The sequence below is a fragment of the Pinus tabuliformis genome, chromosome Q (genome assembly GCF_031772625.1).
Source record: "Pinus tabuliformis cultivar Carrire ecotype Pingquan chromosome Q, CPIR1, whole genome shotgun sequence".
Lineage (NCBI taxonomy): Eukaryota > Viridiplantae > Streptophyta > Pinopsida > Pinales > Pinaceae > Pinus > Pinus tabuliformis.
The window spans coordinates 363,975,749-363,992,680 of NC_142296.1; positions in this window are offsets into that span (position 1 = coordinate 363,975,749).

Sequence of the window (16,932 nt, forward strand, 5' to 3'; positions counted from 1 at the left end):
TAGGTGCCGCACTTCCACCGCACACCAATAACCATTTTCGTCATCAGGAAGCTGCTCTGCCAGGTGAATGATGGGTGTTTGTGGCTGGAGGAGCCCATCCCCATCACGGTAGACCTAATTCACCACATCTCTCGGCTTCCATGTAAAGGAGAGGACCTCGCAGACATATCAGAAGGGAAGGGCAATGACTTGGCCATTGCGAAGGCCATGAAGAAAAAGTATAAGCTGGAAAAGAAGAAGAGGGGCTACGCCATCTCCAGCATCAAGGAGAAAGCAGTACGTGTGGCAACCCAAATACTGGCAGGAAAGGTCATGCGCAAGTGCCGCACAGACGAAGTATCTGCGTTGATGGTAGCACTGGCTGAGTAGTGCGTGGAGGGGGTCTAGTTTAACTGGTCTAAGTTCCTCTACAAGGAGTTTTTAGAAAATTATCATGAAGCTCAGGAACAGGGAAAAACATTCCACTATGCATGGCTTATGCTGTCCATAGTGCTCATGACTGGGGAATTGCCGGAGGATAGCCAATTCCCCATAATTGATAGGGATTTACCGGAGGCCGCGAAGTACACTTTGCTCTGGGCCACAAAGGACGCTAAGAGGATACGCGAGAGAAAATCTTCTGGGTGTTCATGGAGATGAACCTTAGAATGGGGATCAACCATAAGTCGTGGTTGTCACCCACTATTTACAACAGTTTGCATATTTTTGCAAAATTTAAAGCAGACATGCATAACATTTATATCAGGGTGCGCAAGGACCCAACTAAACAGTGGACAAACCTACCCTTCATAGCCACAGACAACGTCATTTTCAATGTCCTAGAGGCATGGCCGCCGGAGTCGCGTGCCCCAGACATCACAAAGATCGAGAAGTCAGTGGCACAAAGAAAGAAATACAAGGCCAAGCTGCGCATCGCACATTTGGCCAAAAAATGAAGGAAGGAAGCAGCAGCAACAAAAGTGTGGGCAGCGTGCGACACAGCTCAGAAAGCAGCTGAGCAGGAAAAGGTCGCAGCAATAGCAGCAGCACAGGAAGCAGCCGTGAAGGTGGGCGAGGGCCAAACAACGCCTTCGCAGGGGTAGGAAGCAGAGGAAGCAGACACAGAAGAGTGAGGCGCGAACCCACGAACCTCGTTAATGCAGCTGAAGTGCCAACACCCAGTAGAGCGGGCAAGGTCATGGAAGAAGGTCAAGACCTCGAAATTTTCCATTGACCCGATCACCCTAACTGAGGGTGTTCTGCATGGAATTAGCGAAACTGTGCGCGATGTCACCTCTGAGGCTCTCCAAGATTTCATGCAGGAGAACCAGATTGTGTTGGGGGCCCTCAGAGCACAGCTGTAGGAATTACAGGTGCGACCCCCCAAGCTGGTACCCTTTCGGTCAGCCTCGCAGTTGACTCAACAACAGTAGAGCAGATGTTGCATGCGCGGATGACAAATACCATAGTGTTGTCGGAAGGGGCACCAGTGACATCAAATGACACCAACAGGCCTACGGTCATTGCGCTGAAAGGTCTCGGTATCAATATAGTTTCACTCCCGCACGAGACCTTATATGTGTTGCAGGATGGGATAACTGCAGAGCTGCAAGCTAGGGAGAGTTGCACACTCCAAGTCCTCAGTGAACAAAAAATAAATATGGAACAACTAAGCTTGCAGCGTGACGAATTGGTGTCATAGAATCAACAGCTGGTACAGGTGATAGACAATGCTTGCCAAAGTGTCCCAGAGCTGGCCATCTCAGTAGATCTACCAGCAGAGGCACAGATCCACAGGTTAGCAGCAAGGGTCTGCGAGGCGAGGGAAGAAATGACAAAGGTTCAGCTGGAGCTGAACCTTCAGATCACCGAGCTGCGGTTAAAGGCGCAGCCATCCACTCCCCCGGAAGTCAGAGAACAGCGCACTAGTGCTATCACAACGGGATTGGAGGAAATTGGAGGTGCAGTGCGAGACTGCACTAGTATGTTGGAGGAATCACTTGAGGTCCTCTCAAATCTGCAGGAGGACCCAACATCCAATGCTTAGAGACAGAGGCGCGAGAACTCCAATAGCAGTATGACAGTGTCCAAGGAACTGCGCAGACGGTGGTCCTCACTCAGAGGCTTGCACAGATGCAGTAGGCTAAAGCACTGAAGGAGCAGGCGGACTTGGCACGACATAAGGAAGCAGTCTTGAAGGCACACTTTCAGCCTTGGATCGATGAGGCCTTCACCATCACAACAAAAATTGAAGGCAAGCTCGCACACATGCAGGGGATGCACACATTGATGCAGAGAAGTACTCCCAACATATAGGTCTCGGAACAGCGTATGCAGCAGATCCAGCAAGCAGCAGCTCAGCGCGCTACTGACCTTTGTGCAGTTCGAGAACAGTTGGAGGGACTCCATGCAAAGATTGTCGCACCGACAAAGTGACTCGAGGGTGAGTCACGATGTTTGTGTTGGGGACCTGTTGGGCATGGAATCCCCCCAAGGCATGTTTTGGGGCTTAAAGCCCAAGTTTTGACCGAATCTTGTTGTAAATCTCCGCGAATTGTAGGCGCGGGGCGCGAAAGTATGATAGAGTCATAGGGTTGTCCGCCCTAGTTTTGTAATGTAATGTCAGCTAGATAGACCTACCCATGGTCCGCAGACCATGGGATTGTATAAATAGAGTGAGGCTCTAAGTGTAAAAGGGGAGAGAGACAATAGAAATAGAATAGAAGCATGAGAAGTCTGAGTGATTGAGTCGCAGTGTGAAGTGTGTCTTTGGGTCGTAGAGTAGGAGAAGGCTCTGCAGCTGAGTGCGCAGAGGCCTAGTAGTTCGCAGCTGAGTGTGTGGACCCCTGCAGCTGAGTGTGCAGGGCGAGTCAAGTCTGTAACCATGGAAAGAATCAATAAAGAGAAGTTTGGTTATAATTATGTGTATATGTTCTTGGGTTAATGCATGATTGATATAATTTACAAATATATTGTTTATTTATTGCACGCACCTGTATGAATGTTTTATGTTGTTAAGTATAACTTAAAGCACTCAAGTAGGCAAAGATAATTAACTAACATTGGAATATAAGCAAGGTCTTGGGTAATAATGCAGAGCATGGCGCACAGCCACTGGGTAGGGCTGCACGAAGGCAGTATATCAGGCCGCAAGGAATGGGGAAGTGCACAAAGAAACATGCGCGCAGGGACAAACCGCGGACCAGTCGAACTCATTAGGCATCTCCAGGGTGCGGAAACCTGGTTCTAGCACCCTCCCATACTACTTCGGGTGATACCTCAGTCCGCGCTCCGTGGATTGTTTCTGAAAGGGCCAGTAGTACCGGGATTTGTTTGGATAATTAACTCTGAACCTGGGTCAGACCCCAACAAGCCAAAAACACTACATGCACACAACATCACAGATGCAACATGTACAACACATACAACATATGCACAACAACAGTACCACACATCCAAAACCACATTATCTCTACCAAGAAACCTTTCTACTAGTGTCTTTCTACCATCCATGCTTATCTTAGCATGCCGCAAAGCACATTGTTTTCATTCCTCTGATGTATCCTTCAACGTTACATGTCATAACATAAACATAGGAATAATACAAGCATATAATATCAATTCATATCCACATGATACTAACCTCATATATTTTTCATGACCACTCTTCCCACTTGATTCCCATAAGACCAGGAACCTCATCATTCCATTCACCTGCTTAATTAATCATTCCTCCACAAGAATGACCCCTAACAACCCTGTAAGACAATGACATAAATACATACATACATATATACATACATATATAAACATTACCATAAAAAAGCATGATCTTGTTAGACAATGACATACATACACATATACATATATATACATTGACACAATCATGATCACAACATAACTACCAGATGTCATAAGTTCAAGGTTAAGAGAACTTCATTTATCCATGCAACGCATGTACAACATCGAGAGCAACAGTTCCCAACATAGCCAAGGCATATGACGCCTCAGATCCATTTACTTCACCTTTCTTGTTAGTTTTCTCATGATTGTACTGCCACTGTCCATTTACACCAATGGACCGAACCAATCTAACTAATTCTCATAGTCTTACCTTCCGTTCCTCTTACTCATGCAATGAGATTCATCTGTGTCGTACATTGTTTGCTGGTTTTCATTCAGCTCTCTCCGAACTCCACTAACTTTACTCTTTCCCAACAATTCCTAAGACTCAAAACTTAAAAGGAAAACACAAGAAACAAACAAGAATAAACCATGAAAATCAATAACAATATGACATCGCAAACGAAGTGGCGAGGCCTTTCACCAGACAAAAACAAAACTGCAAATCAAGCTCAATCAAATCACAAATATTGAAAGCACAAAACTAGAAACAGACACCATGACTCAATCCCCATGGCTCCCAGTGCCTCCAAAGGAAAGCCCAACCTGATCCTTCTTCAAAATTTCATGGCAGTCTCTTGCCATGCAATCCCCTGCATCATACTGCCATAAACATTTAATTGTCAGTGCTTAAATAAACATAACAATACACTAGTTGCCTTATCTCGTTATTCCACGCACATTGCCTTGCAACTGAACACATCCACGTCATCTCTCAAGGGACTCAAATTCCCTTGACAAATCCACCTGTAACTAGAGACCAGCTAATATACCTGTCAAATACATGTTCATGAATATAGCATATATCCCCATAGTGCCAGATAAAGTCAAGGTTAAGAAGACTTCATGCATGCAAATCACTCATTCATTTGGAATTAGGGTTTCCAAACATAGCCAAAGGAATTCTTACCCAATTCATTTCTTTTACCTTTTTACTTTGTTGCAATAGAGTCTTACTATGCATCATCACGTCACCCAACTATTAGTTATATAAACACATCAACTATTGCCTTGTCAAGCTAATACCAAGCATGTTTCCTGCAGTGTTTACACATGTCAACACATGTTCCAAATATCAAGACAATCATATCTATCAATTTGAAATCAACCTTTACCAAGACTAGCAATCATGTCATAATCCATAGTCAACTCATAGTCATTAGACATAATGCTACAAATGTCACCTACTACACTCAAGTACATATCAATTGTCTCAACACATATGTATTAGTACAATCATCTTAAAACACGATCATTGGAAAGCATACTCATATTATGCAATTCATCAAACATTCAACCAACTTGAAAACATACCATGTTAAATAAATCAACTAGACGACATAATAAACACCAAACACTCAAAAACCAAATAGACGTCATAATAAAATAGTCAAGCACAAAGTAGATTATATAAGCAAGTTCATACCTTAATGTATCTTAGGGGAGGCAATCTTTTATGCACAATCAATCCAAGTTAGCACAATATAACTTCACAACATACCAACTCAACCATAAATAAGATCATGATACCCATAACAGTAACTAACTAACATGTTCACATCATAAGCTCATAAAAATTTATCATTCATACATAATAATAACATCTGCACAGTCAGTCTAGATTAGCACAACACAAAGTCACAATTAAGTTGACTCATACCTGAATTCCATAACCCTAACCATCTGCATAGGCCAATCCAATTTAGCATGATACATATAACATCAATATCATATTTTATTAACCCTAATCATCAAGTTATTAGCATATAATAACAACAAGTCAACCTATAACATACTCATCAACAACATATAACATATAACATAATCAGCAAGTTACCTAACATAAAATAACAATAGCAATGCATACAACCAAAAATTACTATCATTCTTGGCCATCTTGTTGATCTATATTGTCATTAATGTCAATACGAAGCCAAGGAGCTATCAGAGCAGAGCTATCAAAGCAGAGAAGAGAAGCAAGTCTAAAAGCGGAAGATTGAGGGGGAGCCACATCGAAGGAGCCATATTGGGAGTATCGCGTGTAATATATGCCCAAGAAGAACCAAGAGGAAAATTTCATCAAAAGAAGCAAAGAGGAATCATAATGGGTCTTTGAATCCGATTGAAGAATCAGAGTGAAGCTCAAAGAGAATCAACAATGTATGAATTAACAGAAAGTAGGCTCAGAGAGAGTTGAGCAGCGGAAAAGTGAAAGGCCGAAACCCTGAAGAAAACCCAAAACCATAGGAAAAACACTAAATAAACGAATTAAAGTCAAAGTGAGCATACAGATGAAGATTGAACGCACAGGAACCGTTAGATCTCGGAGATCAACGGACGAGGTCAAAGGAAATGATCGACCAAGATTAAATCGCACAAACTGGCGTCAAGAAATGAACGGTGGAGATTGATTTAAGCAGTAGTGGAAGAGGAATCCGAAGAAGACATCGCAGCCGTTGATGGAAGAATATCTACGGTCATCGGGTACAAACAAGCTTGGGCATTAGTCAACGAAGAAAGGCGGATTTAAAGCTATAAATAGGATTTCGGGCGGATGCAAAATGGTAAGTGGAATTTAGAGGAGAGTGCCCGATTCCATTCAATGGTTGACACGTAGCAACTAGAGGAGAGAGAAAAATCACTCATTTCAGGCAGGTAACTTTCGTGCAAGCAGTCCACCCAAAATCACTATAGACCGTCGGATTTTGGGGGTTGAAATCTACGGTGGAGAATGAACCCGATAAAGTCAAACCTCGGGAATTGTGTCCAAGCGGGTTACGTCATCACCATCATAATACGCCCTAATGCTATATCGCGTCCGCCGTATTGGAGGTTATGCATCGCAAGTTATAAGGGAATGGCACACTATAAACTACGATTGCGATATATATATACGGATCCAATAGAATTATTAAAAACAGTTTATAATCATATCACATCTAGTAGGGGCAATCGGCAATTGGCCATCGGTGATGTTATAGGCACAATGTAGAAAAGACCTCCAAAAACTTGCGATTGAGATTATTGGATTATTGATGTATATTGTATGAATATTAAAAAAATGGGGCCTCTTTGATATTTTCTTTAATATGCAACATTATTGTAATTCGGCCTCTCTTCCACATTAACTTGTCGTGTGAGTATTGAAGAATTTGAAGAGACAGAGGAAGCCGAAGAGTGAGCGCAGAGGAAGCTAAAAGATCAAGTGAGCGTTGAGGAAGCTGAAGCTCAAGCGAGCAAGGAGGAAGCCAAAGGTCAGGCATAGCAGGCATATAAAACAGAGAACAAGGAAATTTTAATGAAGCTGGCAAACTATAAGAAAAAAAGGAAGATGAAGTTCTGGCAAAAGTGGAAGGAACAGCAGGACAAAAGTAAGTCATAGGTCCAGCAGGGTTGGGAGCAGAGAATTACAACCAAATAGATCCAGATAGTTTACAGCAGAGGGTTGGAGCCCTTGAGGTTGGTGCCTCAGAACTAAAAGGATTGGTGTCCAGGGAGTTGGTGCTCCTAAATTCAAGCTTGGTGCCTTGACAAGACAGAGTTGGTGCTCTGGAGGTTGGAGCCTCACAAAGAGTCCAAGTTGGTGCTTGGCAACTCATTGAAACCTATATATATATATATATATATATATATATATATATATATATATATATATATATATATATATTGTACTTGATTTATTGCAAAGATCATATTAATAAAAGCATCTGTTCATGTTATCTATTTTTGTGTTCCAAATATAAATGTTTTTTAACTGATAAAAATGATAATTGAAAAGAAATATTGATTCACCCCCCCTCGGTATTTCCAACAATTGGTATTAGAGCGGGCTTCTTCATATCAGCCTAACAGCTTGAAGAAGGATTCTTAGTCATGATGAGAAATCAAGAAGTGTCAGGAAGACCTCCTCTGTTCGATGGCACAAATTTTGGTTTCTGGAAAAAGAGAATGTCCTACTACTTAATGTCCCTTGGACCTGAAGTTTGGCATTCGGTCTTAAATGAGTACATAGCTCCTTCCACTCTTCCAACAGATCAAGACGAGAGGAAAGTCTACGTTGCAAATGCAAAAGCCTTAAACTCCATCACTAGTGGAATCACTGATTCTGAATTTACAAAAGTCATGAATTGTAACTCTGCCAAAGAAGTATGGGATAAGCTAATTAGCTTATACGACGGGGACTCCAAAGTCAAGAAGGAAAAGCTTCAAACTCATAGAAGGAAATTTGAAAGTCTGAAAATGGATGATGAAGAAGATATTGCATCATACTTTCTCCGAGGAGCTAAAGTGGTCAACTCTCTTAAAGGATTGGAAGAAAAAATTGTAGAAAGTACCATTGTTCAAAAGATCTTAAGATCTCTCCCAAACAGATTTGACTCCAAAGTAAGTACCACAGAAGAAATTAAGGATCTAGATACTCTCAAGATGGATGAACTCCATGGAATCCTCATTGCCTATGAGATGAGAAAAGGTTGCGCAAGTTCCAAAGATGCAGCATTCAAGGCCTCGAAATCAAAAAAGGGGAAAGAAAGGATTATCAGTAGTGATGACTCCGATGTTGAATCCGAATTGGCACAATTTGTATGAAGGCTGAAGAAAGGATCTAAGCTAAAAGGTAAATACCCTCTTATTTGTTTCAAATGTGGAAAAATAGGTCATTATGCTGCAAGATGTCCTCATAAGCATGATAGTGATGATGAAGAAAATTCTAAAAGGATGGTATATAAAAAGAAAGGGTTCAATAAGAAGAATTTCCTCTCTAAGCAAGATGAGTCTGATGAAGATGAATTTGTAGTCATCAAAAAGAAATCAACTAACCAGTTCCCTCACCACAAAGAAGGTAATGAAGAATCAGATGATGAAAATGACCATGCTGGAAGCCAAGAAGTATTATTCATGGCATTCACAAATGATGATGACTCAGGGCTAGATGGAAATGTAGATGAATTGTTAATAAGTTCAATTGAAGAAAATGAGAAATTACGAAATAAATCATTTCTCTCAAGGTAGAAAACGAGGAAACAAAAAGAAGGGAAGATCTCTTGAAAAATAAGCTAAAAGAAAAAGAAGAAGCTTTCGAAGAACATGAAGCCGAATTAGTATCTCTGAGGAAGGAATTGGAGCAAGTTAAAAAGGGTTGGAAAAGCTCTCAAATACTTGACACTATCCTAAATAATCAAAAACCTCAACATGACAAATCTGGAATAGGTTTTAAAGGAGAATCATCAAGTACTAAGAATAATGTGAAAAGCTATGCCGACGTACTTTCCAGCAACCCAAAAGAAGAAATATTATTTCATCAAAGGCTCATCCTAGATCCAAAGAATGAAGAGAGAGTAACTCCAAGGAAGAATGTTGATTCGAATCATGGATGTTACAACAAATACAAAACAGTATTTCATCAAAGGCCCATCTCAAATCCAAAGAATGAAGCAGGAGTAACTCCAAGGAAGAATGTTGATTCAAATCATGGCTATTACAACAGGTACAAAACTATCTTTTTTGGGCATTGTTTCCATTGTAAAAATTTTGGTCATCAAGCTAGACATTGCATGGCTCATAAGAATGACACACCAAAACTGAAGGATCAAATAAATAAACCATATGGCCCCAAAGGGCAAGGAAAAATCAAGACCTACAACTCTTTTGATCCCTTGGCCAAATTTGATCTGATTTTCTCATTATGTAATAATAATGGACACATTGAACAAAATTGCCCACTCAAAAGAGGAAAAGCAAGAAGTGAGAATCCCAACAAGGATAAATGTGGCCTAGATCTATGTGCTCAAAATAACGAAAATCATTGGTTTGTGGATAGTGGGTGCTCCAGACACATGACAGGGGACAAAAGGAAGTTTGTCTCATTGAACAAAAAGGAAGGAAATGTATCCTTTGGAAGTGGATCTGCCAAAATTGCTGGAAAAGGAACTGTTACTCTTATTAATGGAAAAGGAAAAACTCAAAATGCTTTGCTAGTAAACGGGCTCAAAGATAACCTCTTGAGTGTTAGACAAATCTATGATCAAGGGCATAATGTTGTCTTTAGCACCAAAGACTGTGAAATAAGGAACTCTTCCTCAGGGGAACTTGTGGCGAAAGGGGTTAGAACACCAAACAACATCTACATTTTGAACAAGATTCAAGAAGATAAATGCTACTTAATTCAAACAGATGAAAGTTGGTTGTGGCACAAGCGACTTGGACATACAAGCTTTGATAACTTGATCAATATCAGCAAGATTAAAGCAGTACGAGACATTCCAAAGTTATTCAAACCAAATCAAGGAATATGTGGTCCATGTCAACATGGAAAGAAAACCAAAACCAGCCACAAGACCAAGGAGTTTTCTACATCAAAGCATTTGGAGATCATCCATGTTGATTTATGTGGACCAACTAGAACTCCAGCACTCCAAGGAGAAAGGTACTTTGCTTTATTTGTTGATGACTATACTAGAATGATGTGGATATATTTTATAAAATATAAATCCGAAGCATTTGAGTGTTTTAAGAATCTTAAAGCTCTTGTAAAAAATGAAAGGGACTCAAAGATTAAGTGCCTCAGAACAGAGAGAGGGGGAGAATTCACATCAAAAGAATTTAATGAATTACGTAAAATACATGGAATTAAAAGAGAACTCTCTACTGCCAAAACACCCAAGCAAAATGGGGTAGTTGAAAGAAGAAACCGAACAGTTCAAGAAATGGCAAGAACAATGTTAATAGTAGCTGACTTGCAACCAAAATTCTGGAGAAGCAGTCAGGGCAGCTGTCTATACCTTGAATCAAACTCAATTAAGACTAAATAATGAAAAGACTCCTTATGAATTATGGAAAGGAAGACCTGCTTCAGTAAAATACTTTAAGATTTTTGGAAGCAAGTGCTTCATAAAAATCAATGATGGCTCACCAGGAAAGTTTGATTCTCGAGTTGACGAAGGGATCTTCCTTGGATATTCTACACGGAGCAAAGCCTACAAGTGCTATAATAACCAACTACAAAAAATAGTGGAAAGCATTGATGTGAAGATTGATGAAGACCTTCCAGAGAAAGAAATTGAAGAACATGAAGTTGATCCTCTCATTGAAGAAGAAGAACCTGAAGAAGAAGAAAAAAATCAAGAAATACCCAAGGAAAAAGAACCATCTCAAACTCCTTCAAAGATGAAACTTCTCCAAAAATATCACCCGGAAGAGTAGATTATTGGAAATATAGATGAAGGGATGAAAACCCGAAGAAGAATGACAAATGCACCAAAGAAAAATGATATTGCTCTTCTATCCATGATAGAACCAGAAACATTTACTCAAGCAAGTAAGGATCCTCATTGGGTAAAAGCCATGGAAGAAGAAATGTCTCAAATCGAGAAGAATGAGAAATGGGAGCTCGTACCTTGTCCAAAGGACAAAAACATAATAGGAACCAAGTGGGTGTTTAAAAATAAAATGAACGAAGATGGACAAATCATCAGAAACAAGGCAAGGCTTGTTTGTAAAGGTTATTCACAAATTGTAGGAATTGACTTTGAAGAAACATTTGCACTAGTAGCTCGTGTGGAAGCTATCAAGATGTTCTTGGCATTTGCTTGCTCAAAATGATTCAAAATATATCAAATGGACGTAAAATTAGCATTTCTGAATGGGGAACTCAAGGAAGAAGTCTACATGGAGCAAACAAAAGGGTTTAATATAACAGAAGAAAAATACTTTGTTTGTAAGCTGAAAAAGGCATTATATGGGTTGAAACAAGCTCCTAGAGCTTGGTACGCAAGATTGGATCACTATCTACAACAAAAAGGCTTCAAGAAGGGGGTGGCAGGAAATAATCTCTACATAAAGACGGATGAGGATAAGTTACTAGTCACACTTGTTTATGTTGATGATCTGATTTTTGCTAGTAATAATGATGAGATGAGCCATGATTTTTCTCAAAATATGTCAAAAGAGTTCGAGATTTCAATGATAGGATAGTTATCTCACTTCCTTGGACTACAAGTATCTCAAACCACGGCAAGCATGCTTATATCTCAAGCCAAATATCTTAAAGACATGCTTAAAAGATATGGAATGGAAGATTATGCACCCATGAGCACACCTATGACCACAAGTTGTAAATTGAGAAAAAATGATGACTCCCCTCCAGTAGACGCAACTCATTACAGGTCAATAATTGGAGCCCTTCTGTACTTAACTGCTACGAGACCCGACATTATGCAAGCAGTAGGAATGGTGGGAATATTTCAATCAGCTCCTAAACAATCCCATTTGTTGGCTATAAAAATAATTCTCAGATACCTGAAAGGAACTCCTGATTTCGGTCTCTGGTACCCTAAGAGCTCAACTCTTACTTTGACTGCATACACCGATGTTGATTGGGCTGGAAGTGTCGATGATCGGAAAAGTACTAGTGGAAATGCATTCTTCCTGGGAAACTGTTTAGTATCTTGGCTCAGCAAAAAACAGACATCCATATCACTATCTACAGCTAAAGCCAATTATATAGTTGCCGCAGATTGTTGTACTCAAATACTACGGATGAAGGAAGCTCTAAAAGATGTCAACATAGGTACAAATCAACCAATTACCATCTATTGTGATAACAAAAGTGCGATCAGCCTCAACAAAAATCTAGTGATGCACTCAAAGACCAAACGTATACCAATCAAGTATCATTTCCTTCATGAACAAGTCGCTGAAAAAAAACATCATCTTGGAATATATCAATACTAAGGAGAAAATAGTTGATATTTTCACAAAACCTCTTCCTCATGAAGCATTTGAACATCTTTGTCAAAAGATGGGGTTATCTCTTTAGCGTCGCTTAAGTTGATTCATAAAGATGTTGCAGGAGCAATTCAACAGGGGGAGTCCTTGTACACTCCTTTGCCACTGATGTCAAAGGGGGAGAGAAGAAGAATATTGCCATCAATGACAAAGGGGGATATTATTGATCTAGATTTTCATTAATGTCAATACGAAGCCAAGGAGCTATCAGAGCAGAGCTATCAAAGCAGAGAAGAGAAGCAAGTGTAAAAGAAGAAGATTGAGGAGGAGCCACATCGGAGGAGCCGTATCGGTAGTATCGCGTGTAATGTATTCCCAAGAAGAACTGAGAGGAATAATTCATCAAAAGAAGCAAAGAGGAATCATAATGGGTCTTTGAATCCGATTGAAGAATCAGAGTGAAGCTCAGAGAGAATCAGCGATGTATGAATTCGCAAAGGCAGGCTCAGAGAGATTTGAGCAGCGGAAAAGTGAAAGGCTGAAACCCTGAAGAAAACCCGAAACCATAGGACAAACATTGAAGAAATGAATCAAAGTCAAAGTGAGGAGACAGATGAAGATTGAATGCACAGGAACCATTGGATCTCGGAGATCAATAGACCAAGTCGAAATAAATGATCGACGAAGATTAAATCACGCAGACTGGTGTCAAGAAATGAATGGCATAGATTGATTTAAGCAGTAGCAGAAGAGGAATCTGGAGAAGGCGTCGCAGCCATCGATGGAAGAAGATCTACAGTCATCAGGTACAAACAAGCTCGGGCATTAGTCAACGAAGGAAGGCGGATTTAAAGCTATAAGTGGGATTTTGGGTGGATGCAAAATTGTAAGTGGTATTTAGAGGAGAGTGTCGGATTCAATTCAATGGTTGACACATAGCAACTAGAGGAGAGAGAAAAGCCACTCATTTCGGGCGGGTAACTCTCGTGCAAGTATTCCACCCGAAATCATTGTAGACCGTCAGATTTTGGGGGTTGAAATCTACGGTGGAGAATGAACCCGATAAAGTTAAACCTCGGGAACTATTTCCGAGCGGGTTATGTCATCACCATTGTAATACACCCTAATGCTATATCGTGTTCGTCGTATTGAAGGTTATGCATCGCAAGTTATAAAGGAATGGCACACTATAAACTATGATTGTGATATATATATAGAGATCCAACGAAACTATTAAAAACAGTTTATAATCATATCGCATCCACTAGGGGCAATCGGAAATCGGCCATCGGCGATGTTATAGGCACGATGTATAAAAGACCTCCAGAAACTTACGATTGCGATTGTGGGATTATTAATGTATATTGTATGAATATTAAAAAATGGGGCCTCTCTGATATTTTCTTTAATATGCAACATTATTGTAATTCGGCCTCTCTTCGACATTAACGTGTCCTATGAGTATTGATGAATTTAAAGAGACAGAGGAAGTTGAAGAGTGAGCGCAGAGGAAGCTAAAAGATCAAACGAGCATTGAGGAAGCTGAAGTTCAAGCGAGCAAGGAGGAAGCCAAAGTTTAGGCGTATCAGGCATATAAAAAAGAGAACAAGGAAAGTTTAATGAAGCTGGCGAACTGTAAGAAAAAAAGGAAGCTGAAGTTCTGGCAGAAGTGGAAGGAATAGGAGGACAGAAGTAAGTCATAGGTCCAGTAGGGTTGGGAGTAGATAATTACAACCAAACAGATCCAGACAATTTACAGCAGAGGGTTGGAGCCCTTGAGGTTGGTGCCTCAGAACTGAAAGGATTGGTGACCTGGGAGTTGGTGCTCCTAAATTCAAGGTTGGTGCGACAAGACAGAGTTGGTGCTCTGGAGGTTGGAGCCTCACAAAGAGTCCAAGTTGGTGCTTGGCAACTAATTGAAACCATATATATATATATATATATATATATATATATATATATATATATAATTTATTAAAGAGATCATATTAATAAAAGAATCTATTCCTGTTATCTATTTAGGTGTTCCAAATATAAATGTTTTTTAAATGATAAAAATGATAATTGAAAAGAAACATTGATTCACCCCCCCCCCCCAGTATTTCCAACACATATGACACATGTGCATATGACTACACTAATCAACTAGCATCTATCAATATATGTAACCATAACATCAATAGACATGTACATAAACCTAATGTATATACCAATCCTTAACCTACATACTTGCATGCCCAATATACAAACTTGTATGACAACGTGATCTTGCCTCGAGGTCCAATGTTGCAACTTCATTTTAATGATTTGCATCTCTTGCTCTATCTCAACCAACACATTAGCATCATAGCAACCAACAGCATCATGAAGACCTAAAATGCATACAATGAGCTCAGAATGCATGTCTAACCTATTATGCATGCATAACCATAACCTTAACAATGCATGCATAACAACCCATAGACATTGACATGTATAAAAAATGCATATACAACCATACACTCATGACGATACCTTCCACAACAACACCATCAAGGTTCACATGGCGACATCACTCCAACCATGAACGACAGCATGCATATGCAACAAGCACATAGACCACAAGGATGAGTAACACACGTGAAACTAACATGAATGCATGACCATCACAAACCGACCATCCAATCTAAGGGGTGAACCATGCTCTAATACCACTCTGTAACACCCTCCTCCCACATCTACCCAAGTAACCAGCCAACAGAGGTAAAAATGTGACGAGAGGCTACTATGGTTGGATTCGACCTCCTATGTCACCTTAAGGAAATGGAATCGATGGAAACACAACAAACAAACCTTCCACATCAGCGACAGGACCCCTGAGAACCATGCCAACTCTTCAAGCAACTTTCCCCTAGGTCCCACTAAAACTTCTAATCACTTGCCCTCTGGACGCTCTAATGCTATGGGCATGGCAACATCCAGGGACCTCTGAACGCTCTCACAGGCCTGCATTCCAGCGTTCAAGGACCGATTTATCCAGTTATGTGACACCGTCCTCGAGATTTTAGCCACTTTTTCAGGCCCACAACCCAGGTCACTACCTAGAATGGAGTGACTTCTTAAGAGCAGTAAAATAATAGGGAAACAATGAAGCAAAAGCAATTATTTAAGAAATCCCTTAACTATACCCCTACTAGCCATGACAGGAATTTTGTCAAACATATCACAAATATGTAATCTACAAACAACATAATTAAGCATAGGGATCTCATACTTATCTGAGAATCGCTAAGAACCATTGTTCCCTCATGTCATTGCTGCATTATCATCTATTAGGTCATAGATACATTGTCCATTCATGTACAAGTAAAAACATGATGAGAGCCATACATAGTTGTAGTCATAAAACATATACATAACTAGCATAGTAACAATAGAAATACCATAAATATATCAGCCATAAAATCCACATATAAACCAATACATTTACACATGAAAACGAAGGGAATGAATTTCTCATTAATGAATGTAGAGATCAACTAGAGATGGGACTACCAAGATCCACATAACCATAGATTGGCTGAGCCAAATCTATCTCTAACCAATCACCTCCATGCCATATTCCAAGCATGAATGTGGGACTCATAACCAACCAAAAATAACCAAACAAGCATGGATGCTACCAGAGTTCTCCACCTACATCATGAGGAATTTGAGTGCCTCCTAGTCTCTTAGGCTTTACTGTAATCCACAGTCCTACCTAGGGATCTCTAGGCCCTACCCTAAGACACACTCTCCAAGCTTTACTATACATCCCATCCCGAGACTACTAGGCCCAACGGAGAGCAATCCACCTCTTGGATTTACTGTATATCCCACCATTCACTAGAAAGGATTCCTAGGCCCACCGAGGCACACAATCTTGGCTTTACCGCAACCCACAGTTTGGCTCAAGGGTTACTAGTCCAGTGGTTTTACTGTGATCCACAATCCAGTTCAGGGACCACTAGGCCATGTGTTTGTCATTTTGGAGATCCACCCCACTCAGCTTTGAATCCATTCGGCAATCTAGCTCAACCGCAGTATGAGAACCCATCTCATCAAGGCTATCAAGAAATGGAAAGGCTAGGCTGAAGAACATTGCCATGCCTGAAAAAACCCTTTCCGTAATAGCAAAGGACCACATGCAATACCATGCCTACCAAATCTAGCAAGGAAAATACACATGCAAATCGATACCTGCAAAGAATCCTATTGTAGCTGCTTGATCTTGCCTTTCCCTGCTTGATCTTTTCTTCCTCTTGCTTTCTTTTCCTTTCCTGCTCCAATTCCAAAGTGCTCCAAGAA